This window comes from Chiroxiphia lanceolata, chromosome 4 (genome assembly GCF_009829145.1).
Source record: "Chiroxiphia lanceolata isolate bChiLan1 chromosome 4, bChiLan1.pri, whole genome shotgun sequence".
NCBI lineage: Eukaryota > Metazoa > Chordata > Aves > Passeriformes > Pipridae > Chiroxiphia > Chiroxiphia lanceolata.
This window is the reverse complement of record NC_045640.1, coordinates 59,783,206-59,795,270: the sequence shown is the minus strand read 5'-3', so window position 1 is coordinate 59,795,270 and position 12,065 is coordinate 59,783,206. Positions and strand designations below refer to the sequence as shown.

Here is a 12,065-nt window from a genome sequence, read left to right as displayed (position 1 = left end):
AATATGTGCAATCAAAACTACCTCCTCATGAATGACTCTGAAACTCACTATTTTATGTGCATCATCTTCTGTCCTGTTTTCTGAAAGGAATGAACGGAGAATAATTTACTGCTGGCAACCAAAGACTAACATCAGTCTAATACTGATACAAATGATTTTGCAGAACATGGTTGGAATGACAAAACAGAAAACTAGCAGGTTAGGAAAGATTTTTCCAGTATCAGTTCTCAAACCATTTATTATGATATATTTTCCTAAACAATATTATCCCCTTGGAATCAAGATTTGTATCTTTAAAGTGACTACTATTGGCTTTTGTCCCCTACTCCTATTTCTGCTTTAGATTTTATGCAATGACATATAGCATATGAAATTATGTCTATTAAAAATGAATATATACTGTGCTTGAGTTTGGGATGCTCCAATGCTGAAATTAGATGAAAGGTTTAACTGCATTTTTTTTCATCAGCACAGATATATATTCATAATCAAGCTGTTTAGAAATAAATGACCCACTTGCCTTATTCCTATGCTGACCTAAAGTTAAATGATTTTGAAGCAAAGCATAAAGCATGCATGCAACTCTTATTGGAAAGACAGAAGTCCAACCTACACAACATGTGGTTTATACAGCTAAAATTAAAGTAGAAAATTTGATGAGAAACCAAAACTGCTCACACATGAATAAACTTTCCTATTCATTCAATTGAAAAAAAAACCCCAACCAACCAAACAAAAAACCAAAATAACAAACCCAGGAATATACTACATCAGCAAGTAAGAAATTACATATCTCCAGTACAAAAAATTGCCTTTAATGGACTAAACATTTCAATTCCTCCCTGAACTAAAGAATTTCCTATGAAATACTTAAAATAATGGAGTCTCTTTTACGTTCCTTTTGCAAAAATATTTATGTATGAACAGAAAAGCACGAATTAGGATTTCACACATTTTTAGCACAACCACAATTTTCAGGTGAAAAATACTCTTCTTGAACATGACAAAACACCCACATAACTGCAGGACCAGGTAACTACTTTAAACTAAGCACATGTTCTGGCTTGGAACTATGTGTGTGCATATGCATTCAAACAAAACCCAAACCCCAACAAAACCAAACAACTGGAACAATGTTTGCATGTGTAGGCTTTCAGACACAAGTTGGTAACACTGCCTTAACATTGATATATGACCTTAGTAAGTTACAATGAAGAAGGCTGTTTTTTTCAGCCTAATTAGAACTGTTTCAAATTTTCCTGCTAAATATATGATAGAAAGTCCTTTCAACTTTTTTTTTTTTATTATTCTAGAGTTTCTCTCCATGTCAACCTTGTTCCAATCAAAATATGTTTTGAATTAAATTATTTTGATTCAATATGTGGATCACATTTCACTTCTAAGATTTAAAGTCCGAAAAGGAAAAGTTTAGGCTGTTCAAACAAAGCAAATGCGGCCACTTTGCGGAAAGCTATTCACATTTACCAAGACTGACAAATTGTTTGTGTGCACCATTAGGTCTAGTTTCTGCAATAGTTGCCAGATTTCCTGTCCTCCTAATAACATATTAACTCTTGAAGTGCTGGGTTTTATCTTTTGAGGTTTCTCAGTAACCTCCAGCATTTAAAAGTAAATTACCAAACACACTTTAACCAGCAACACTGTTTGATCGCTCGGGTAGGCATCTGAGAAAAAAGATGTATAAAAAGTTATTAGAAAGATACTGAACTCGAGTCTGCCTTGAAGATATCAGAAGGGAGAGGACAGCAAATGTAGTAAGGAGAAAACTCTGAGTTCTGCATGAGGTAATCAAAAGGATGAAACGGACTTCAAAACTGTTTATGTGACTGGTGGTTTCTAACTTGCTAAATAACTGTTCCAAGCAAACGCATATAGTTTTATGTACTGCATTTTGCAATTTGTTTTAAGCATGAAATATTCAGAAACTGAGCAATTACTTTAAAGATAACCTTATAAGAACCATTTCATTTTTCCTTTTGTGTGTGTTCCAGAAACGTACTGCCAACTCTTCGTTACAATTGTAACAAAAGGTGGCATTTTACTTTATTTCACTTGGTTACCGATACCGGGATAAAACAGAAAAAGAACTCTGGAAAAATATAATCTTCATAAAAACATTTAACTCAGATGCTTTACCGAAGACGACTGATCTTACAGAACAAAGGATATCAACAGTCTAAGGAGAAGCTCAGACACAGAAGAACTCTGGAAGATAAACTTCCATTCCTCTGTTTCTTCTTCTCCTCTGTATTTAACAATAAGCTACTAAGTAATGACAAAAAAGAAAATCTGAATAATAGTGTAACTTAATGAAATTCTGTGGCAAGGTATATTCTGCATAAAGAAAGAAAAATATTCTGCAATTTAATGACTAACTCATATCTGAATTATTAGCAAAATAAAAATCAATTAGGAGCATGTTTAGCTAAAACTCTCGAGCATTTTTGTACCTTCTGGTGATTTGTATATTCAGTCTACAACAGCTACTTTGTAGTTTAAATGGACAAGTCAGACAGCTGCTGTGTATTTTATAAAATGAAAGCTATATTTCTTTTAAAATTTGGCTTTATTCTAAACTAAAATGTCTATCATTAGGTGTCAGGAATAAAGGATTTTGGTGAATATGAAAACTTGGAGCATTCATAGCTACTGTTTCCATAAAGGAAAGTGATCACCCTCAAAAAAATATTTCTTAGTACATCCTTGATAATCTGCAAATTTGAGAGAAATATTTTAAGGCAACATAAACAGTATATAAACAGATCAAATGCTTCATTTTTATTCTTAAGTTTCAAAGTTTAGACATCTACCTTAGGTGTCAAAAGTGAAAACATTTATACAGAGGTTTATCTTCACTCTTGTGAGCAATTCCACAGCCTTCTCACTAGAGCAACTTATACTTAGATCCTGGCTTCAGGATCTTCAAAGTTACACGTGAGAAGACGACACAAGCATATGGCTGTTAGAACCAAAAGATGTTCTCCAAAAGACATACCAAGAATGGCTTCTTCCCAATTGTTTGGTTTCAGCCAGAGTTAGAAAGGATACAGAATTGTGGTAGGAATAAAAAATGATCATGAGGTCTTTATTAAATTCTCCGACATGAAAAATAATACATAAAAGCCATATTTAATTAAAACTGTGAAATCACACAAACAGCTACCATTATTCATAACTGTGATAATATTGATATATGTGGCTTGCATTTGACCTTTTCCCAAGATAAACAGAAAATCTTACTATGACTGGTTAAACCATAACTACTTATTACTACAAAGATGGCTAAAAGCAAGTATTTATAACACCATGAGGTGTTGCTGAGTTATCCACCATTTCCACTTCCTCCAACCACATCCCTGCATTTATTGTCCACATTTAAAATGTCTGCTACATTGTTAAGAGGATTCTCTCCTGCAGAAAAGTCATCAATATCCCTGAGGTCAAGACAGGGAATGAAAATTCTTTTTGAAAATCCTCACACACAGCACCAAAAAGAGGCAGGAAGTTCCCTTCTCCCCAGATTTCAGCAATTCCTCTCCCAGTTCCTCCAGCACTTGTTGGCATGAAGACTGACAGCCTGGATCTGGAACCTATTACCCATGGAAGCACAGGCTGTTAACCACACAGCTGATAGCTGGCTCAGTGAAATTAGTTTAAATGAAGGGTGTTTAAACAAAAAAAAACTCAACCACCAAACACCAAAAATCCCACAACATATGACTGCATTTCACAATGCAAGTTCTCTGTGCTGGTTACCTTTTCTCTCAAAATGTTAATGCAGGTAAACTGCTTCTAACACTTCAGTTAACTTTCATACTTCTAGCCAAGGGACTTCTGCCTGGCATCTCCTTGAGCTTTGTCAACAGGATCACAGTTGTTCCTGACCGTGAGTACTCAGCACCTCCAAAAGGATGGTAAACAGTGACTCACCTTTTTATGTTACAGATTCTTTCCTGTTAAGAGAGAGGTGCAAAATACACACTACAAAATTTTGAGCCACATAACCCTTGCTTGCCTTTGAGATTGTACAAGCTTTTTAAACACTGAAGCTCCAAACAGGCCAAATTCTGAAATTCAGGGAACTACTAAAGCACACTTAACTCAGTGGTGGGGTTTTACCCTACTGAATACACAACTAGCATAATTTGAATGCAGTATACAGTGAAACTTGAGTGACTGCAGTGAAGGTCATGAAGTTTTAGAAAACACCATAAATATGAACTGAACTTGTATCATTAAAATACAAAACCTGGTTTCTGTGAACAGTCAAAACTACAGTTGGAACAGATCTCATGTTAAGCATTTAGGCTGGATACTACCAGCCCATTTAATGCTCAAAGTTTAAGCCTAAACATATCGTTTGGTTAATGACAGCACAATACACTTCAAACTGTGAGAAACCAGTGATTTTTTAATGTACTTTACATTTAAACCGCTTGTACTTTTCTTCCTTTTGTAGGATTCACTCTGTAAGCCCTAAAAGTCAGCTGTTGCTTTATTTTTGCACTCTGTTTCTACAGCTTGCAGCATTTATACCGTGCTTTGATGTGTCAGTTGTATACGCAATTCACAAGAACCGTGATGATCAACAAGTATTAGTATGCATGTAAGAGGAGACAGAAACAGTTGCAAACACATGGCCTTCAAATCATTGCAAACAGCACAAGCAAACATCTTAAGAGTTGCAGAGACTAATCTAATTTGCCTTTGAAGCCAGTTGTGTGGAAAAAAAAAATGTTCTAGAAAAAATTGTTTAAGATTAGGAAATGGTATGATAAAAGGTCAAGGAATTTGAAATTCAAAACACAGTTTAGATGCAAGTCAGGCAGACAAGTCGTTTCAATCTCGTAATTTGACTTGTCTGTTAAATCACAGAATAGAACTATTCCAAAGCTTTTGGGGAACAGAACACAAGATTTACAAAGGCAATTAGGGTACCACATCTGAAAAAATCAAACAGCTACAAAAATAGGAAACTGCACTATATCATCACGTGGGACAAATGTGTAACCCACCCGGGGGCTAACACACATAGATAAGAACAGGATTTGCTTCCTTGAGATGATTATGAACAGTGCAGTCCTGACCTTCCATAACGCCATTCTGAGTGGTTGCTTAGCAGGACAACACAAGGTGTGTTTGGCAAGGTCATAAGACTTCTTAAAGTGTGTATTTACATGGGATTACAAAGGAGAATCATAATTTGAAGATTACAGAGAAAGGGAGAATTTGTGCACCAAAGACATTCAGCATCTAAAAAAAAAAAATCAGATATGTGGACTATACATTTGGAAAACTAAATGCTCTTTGCAAACTTGCTCAAACACAGCAGGTTCTCATTTAGCCTCTTTTTCTGGCACATTTGCTAAGCAAGCTATCAGGAAGTCTGGATCTAGACAAACTGGTGCTCAAGGTGGCCCACCTTCTATCAAATACACTAGGACAAAAGCTTCCTCAATCTCCTGATTAAGGAGGACACTGCCCCACTCTTGACTCATTGTCATGCCTTGTCCCAGTGGATCCACTGGGCTGTCTCATGCTCCCTGGGAGTAGGTTGGCTAGTGCTGGAATTCATAACAGAACAAAGAGCTCTCAGGAGTCAGGTTCAATGCCTGAAAGAAATCAAACTGAAAATGGATTGTATTTATTAATTACTTCTTTAAATGTCCATTCTTAGAGAATGCGAAATCTCTAATTTTTTATGCTAATTTCATCATGTATTGCATGTTGAGTTTGAAGTAGTTTTGTTCACAATACTTTCTTGTAGACAGAGTAATTTCTTCTAGATTTTATTCCCTTCTTGCACCTAAACAGCTTCAAATTTCCACTGACAGCTGTACACAGAACGGCAAGTGATATATTGAGTATATTGAGCATGCTCAGGAAACCAAGGCATAAACACCTCCAAGTGCAACAGACATTCTGTAGCCAGTTGAGAGCAAACTTTTCATAACCTTTATATTACTCTGCCATGAACCATGTTAGTGTGAAGGGCATAGGAGATGAATACTATGAACATTCAGAGCTTATATGCTAAAAAAGATTATGGTCGGTTTTTAACATTTTTATCGATTATGTTTTCTCCAGTAATAAACTAAATAAGATCCTAGAAAACACTAGAATTTTCCCTTCTGTAAGCAATATAATTTTTTGTTCATAGGTGTCCTAAAAACCCCCTAATGTTTTGAAATAAAATAAAAATATACTGTAATAAAATGGTATTTAACTCCCATCTTCCAAATAAACATTTAATTCAGAGACTGAACTCCTAGGGGCAGCTCTTGCTCTTTACAGGGAAAACAACAACCATCTATGACATTACTTGCCAGGATGGAAAAAGAACAAGTTTAAAAAGTATGCAAAAACAAAAAACCCAAGCACAATATTATGCCATTTAAAGTAGCAGCAACCAAACAAGGTTTTAACGAAATAACATTCTAATAAAACCACCTAGTCTGACTGAGGGTAACACTAATAAGATGATTTTTTTTTTTTAATAAAATTCCATGCCTGTGGAGTGGCTTACCTTACCCAGAGTATGCTAAGCACAAGAAGAGCACTGGGTCCTTGTCTCAAAGTCTGAGGCTGTTAAGGGCCTGACTTTACCCAGGAAAGCTGAAGGTCCCCACAGCTCTTTAGTACCACCACCACATCACAGGGCACTGCTGCAGATATCCCTGCACCCTCTGTCACCTCAGTGCCTCCAACCTCTATCATCTCAGGCATGCAGGTACCTCCTCCAACAATTGTCATCTCACGGATGCAGGTACCCATCTCCTCCAACAATTGTCATCTCACGGATGCAGGTACCCATCTCCTCCAACAATTGTCATCTCACGGATGCAGGTACCTATCTCCTCCAACAATTGTCATCTCACGGATGCAGCTACCTCCTCCAGCAATTGTCATCTCACGGATACAGGTCTCTATCTCCTCCAGCCTCCATCACCTCAGTGCCATCGCTATCTCCTTCAACCTCCGCCACCTCAGGGCTGTGGATACCTCCTCCAACCTCCATCACCAAAGCTTCGAGAGCACCACCCCGAAGAGCGTATGATGGGAAACCAGCTCTGTATTTTCAACTCTACCCTTTACTTTAATTACTCCAGGTGAATGCCGAACAGCAAAGAAACCCTTTGGTAGCGTTTGGCAACAATATAAAATGGCGAGTGAGGCAGCTGGGGATGCCCTTCCCCGCGGGGCCTGCGGTCCCCACTCCGGGAATGCCGCAGCCGGCAAAGCGCCGCTCCCGCCTGCCGGGGAGCGCACCGGCGGCTCTGGCCCCGCATCCCAGCGCCGGGACACCGGAGCCCCGTTCCCTGCCGCAGGCAGAGTGGGGAGGGGAAGGAAGGGGTTAATGGGCGCTGGGTGCCCCCGGCCGCGCTAATGAGCCGCTGCCGGGGACCCTGCGGCGGCTTTCAAACCCGGCCCGCTTCAAACGGTGCCACCCCGCCACCGAGGGAGGGCGATTAGAATAAATGACCGCAGTAATTAACTCTGATTGGGAACCACCTGACTGGAAAGAGAGGCGAGGAGCCGTGCAGCCGACGGGCTTGCGGCCGAGAAAGGAAGCTTTCCTTTACCCCCGTGCTTGTGTGTGCTAAGAGAGCTCTTCCTTTCAAATAGGTATGTGGGGGCACTAATGAAAAGCAGCCTTCAGCCCAGGGCCTCCCCATTCACTCTGAAAGGGGCAGAGAAGAAAAGCTTCAAAGTAGAACTAATTTACTTCATCCAAGCCCGGCTTTGGGCAGCCCTGCAGCTTGTACTGATACCGCGACAAAATATTGGTCAAAAAAAAAAAAAAAAAGGCTTGTCCCTTTTAACCAGGAGGTTAAACATTTTCAAACCACCTGCAAGTTGCTGATTTATTTTTTGTTAGCTTTTTGGGTTATTTTATTTTATTTTAATATGGTTATTAAGGCCTTTATCCAGAAATCCAGCCTTTCCATTCCCCGTGCTGCCAAATTTTTCAAAGCATGAAGGTAGTCCCTTCCCTCTAGTGGTGGGAACCTCATTTTTTTGTGCTATGGAAAACAGTAACAATTGCACATACCTTTTTTTTTTTTTTTTTTAAATAAGACTGGCAATCTCCAGCAGCCCTTAGGCAGGAATCATACTCACTGTGCCTTGGCTCTCTCTGCCACGCTATTCTTGCCACTTGATTTTACAAAGCAGAGTTACAAAGAGTGAGGGCATTACTACCTGCTGTTTTACAAGCAATCAGCAATTCATTGTACCAGTGTTGTCCTGTACCTGCTGAGTAAACGCTTTAAAAAAGTTTCACTAACTGCCCAGTAACAACTACAGTATGGTAGCAAAAGCAATTCACCAAATGTTTATACCGAGCCTCTGATTTATTTGACAGCTTTACACCTTCAAGACATGATATAATTAAATGTTTTGACAATGAAACAAAAATTGTATAAATTAGAAAGTCGTTACAAATCTACAGTATCTAAAATGAAAACGTAGTGCGACTATAAAATAGGATTTCTAAAATGCTTCTATAAAATAGATAAAATGTATTTCACTTTTAAAGAGTGATTTTTCTATCCTTAGTCTTTCTGCTACTGTATTAAACTATTATACATCTAAAAAATTCCTATTTTAATCACTCTGTGAATGCCGTTCAAGAAGATTAAAAATGCAGTACTGTGTTATTTTAAAAAGGCAACCAAATCATAGCTTAAGCAAAAATAGTGGACCCAAAATATGAGGAGACCTTTTAAAACTTAAAATACTAGGCATTATCTTAATTAATTGTGTCAATTGTTGTAATTTTGCTTGTTTCAAAATATAAATCAAGAGCTGCCATGATGTCTTAGGGGACAACTAATACACTGTGATATTAATCCTACCCCTCCAAGGCACTAAGTTCAAACCTCAGACAACACTTTGTATCTGCACAGACCAGCGAGACACAAGCTGGCACTTCCTATCGTAGAGAAGAGGGCACCAGGAATGCTGAAAATGGGGTTCAGAAGGTGAAAAACTTGAGGCTGACCATGTCTGTTTTCACAGAGCGGCCCAGGAGAACAGCAGGAATCACTATTTATGTTACAATTGAAAACGAGCATGTTAAAAATCAGATTTTAAAATCGAAACAAATGTCCATAAACTATGGTTGCTCACTCGAACGTCAGTTCATATCTTTAAAATGCAGTTTCATTATCATTTTTTGGTAGTATGTGTATAAAACGTGAGCTTATTGCTAGACTTAAAAGCTAATTGTTTAAACAATATATAATTATATAACCATTATTTAAACATTAAAGCCTTTAAGCAACTATGCAAAAACATTTAGAATCAACTTTGCAATGCAGCTGAAGAGCACTGTTGTTCTAAAGGAAACTGTAATCCAGCAAAAGGTAACAATGACCAGTTGTTTATAAAAACCACTGAAATGTTTGGGAACTAGTTCACATTCTCATGCTATGTTTATGTTTCCATTCATCATCCTTCTCCTCGAGAAGATAGCTCGAAAGGAAGAAAGACTAGAGAACAAAATTTTGTTTAAGTTACACATGTAGACGTCAGGTAATTTAACAAATAGAGACAAAAAAGGGATGCCTGTGTATAGCTAAAATCATTATTGCATTAAATCATTTTCTCCTCTCTCGCTCTCTCTCTGAGGGACCCATCCTTGCAGCATGGTTTATATTTATTTTGTAGATTCAGATTTGCCAGAAACTTCTAACTCATGAGTGAAGAAAAGGAACCTGAAATACAATCAAAATGTAACAGTATTCTGTATCTATAAATGTTACTGCAGTGTTGTCAATTAAAGAATAGACATGATCTTTGCTTAAAATGTGTCTCTTAATGATTGACTCCTGCTCTCTTTACACTTCTCTTCCATCATATTGTAACAGAATAAAACACAACATAATACTATGCCCATAGAAAATAATTTGGCAGTGATGTGACATTTTGAAGACTGGTATAGTGGGCAAATGGAAAACAGTTATTCATCAAACTGTTCATTAGGAGGAATATGGCTGTGGTGGGCTGTATTTCTGAATAGAAATATCTTTTTTTGCCCCACTCATAAATTACTGAAGCCACTTATCACATTTCTGTTATGATTTATGTGATAACTGAACATGGGGCAATCGTCTTCCTTTACACCTTTGTGGAAAAAGGTTCAGGAAGTTATCATTTTGTTTAATCAAATGTTTGGGTTTCAGTTCCAGATTCAGTTCCGGGTCTGTCCTCCAACTACCATGGGGTTTGAAATAAATTATATTAAGAAAATTGTGAGAATCAAAGTAAAAATAGGTAGCAATGGAAAAATGGAAAGAACTTATTCTCTACTTTGTTATTGTTACAAGAAATAACTGAGATAATCATAAACGGTCATATTTCAAAAATGTTTGTTCTGTGACAACCTGACAAGAGAATTCTTGCCACATAAGGATTAGACAGGGTATGCTTGCTTACTACCAAACAATCCAAAGCAAGATGAACTGCTTTGACTGGTCCTATTGAGTTACTGCTGTATTTAATTTGGGGAGTGGCACAGAGGATGGCTGAGTGCTTTAGGTTGAGTATATCAACCTTAATGCAGAATATTCCAAACGTTTATTAATGTAATGCTAGAAACCATTTGTTAATCCCTTAATTTACAATGCCCTCGATTCTCTAAATATCTTTTTTTTCCCCTAGGATGTAAGTAAATTCAACTGGATATTTTATAATTAAACAAAGTAACAGACATTTATGCAGCATTTTTTAAATTAAATGTAATAATAGAGTATGTTCTACTACTTCTCCTAGCATGTATGCACACATCCTAAAATCTATTCAGAAACATTGTTCTATATTAATACAAATCTTGTTATCGTTATTCCACCTAGAATATGTTGTAAATTGCTTTATAAAACAATTTAGATTTAAGAAAACCTTTTCCTTTCTCCCTTAAAACAAACCTGTATTATAGAAATATTTAGGGTCTATTCCAGGGATCAGGTGACATGGAAATACACACTCAGAAAAATTTCATTTTATTTAGAAATATTCTAAACAAAGTCAGTATTTGCCAGTTGCCCTAATGCATACAAGCCCCTAGACAGAAGTGTGCACTATCCACAATCCTTTTGACATCACAGATGAAAGTATAAAGTATACTGGACTGGAATTACCATAAGCCATATTTGTATTCCCCTTCTCACAAAAACTCAAAATCCAGTTAAATTTGGTTTGCAAACATGTACGTAAATGGAGCAGTCTTGAAATTCTGCTTAACTGTTCCTGAAAGAGTAATCAAGGAAAATTTTTGGTGACTTTGCATAATGACCTTGCCACTGAGATGAGAGAATTTGATAGGTGCATAATTTAATATCCCTCATGCCTTAAAGTCTTGCACATCAGTTATGTGAATCCTAATTTTTATTTTAACAACTCTCCTCTCCAGTTTCCTCACACGCAGGCAAACAACAAAATGACCGATGCCTTTCCACAGGCAAGAAGGGATTTAGAAAAAGGTCTGTCTATGTCTACATTTCATTCTTTTTTTATCTAACGTGGTCTGTATTCATCATTGAATTGTGGCAATGTTAATGTTATTTTATTCATTAAATATTTTTGTAAAAATTCAACCTCTAAATGGGAAAAAATGTATCAAATGACCTCACGCCCTAACTCGTAAGCAAATGAAGTATTGTAACCTGCAGCGGTGATAGAAATGACATGCAGAGATTCTGCTACCTAAAACCTCTCTCAAATTTTAAAGCATTTAAATAAATCTCCCATTCACCATTTAAAAAAAAAATCATAACTAAATAGCCATCTTGAAAATTAACAGAATTAACTGTAAAAATCTGAGATTTGATACTATAACAATCACAATCACAAGTGCATATATTTCAGAAAGTTCTGAAAAGCAGGGTTTTTTGTAAATTTGTTTTAGCTTGAGCAAGCTCCCCTCTTGCTATTTACACACTAAATATATACATGATGTAGTGTAAAATCTAAAACTTCAGTACCTCCTTTAAAATGTACATTCATAAAATCCGTAGGTATATAATCACAGGGACTTCTCATAT

The 12,065-nt window shown here is 36.9% G+C and overlaps 1 protein-coding gene and 1 long non-coding RNA gene across 3 annotated transcripts in view; one reads left to right on the top strand and one right to left on the bottom strand.

The window, feature by feature from the left end:
* Positions 1 to 12,065, bottom strand: part of LRBA (LPS responsive beige-like anchor protein) — a 399,190-nt gene that overhangs the window by 63,863 nt on the left and 323,262 nt on the right.
* Positions 6,732 to 9,786, top strand: LOC116786489. Of its 2 annotated transcripts, none has more exons than XR_004356956.1 (3): positions 6,732 to 6,787; positions 7,012 to 7,130; positions 9,694 to 9,786. It is a non-coding gene; the product is annotated as an uncharacterized LOC116786489 (long non-coding RNA). The 2 variants fall into 2 exon arrangements; XR_004356957.1 differs by lacking the exon at positions 9,694 to 9,786 and adding an exon at positions 8,889 to 8,941.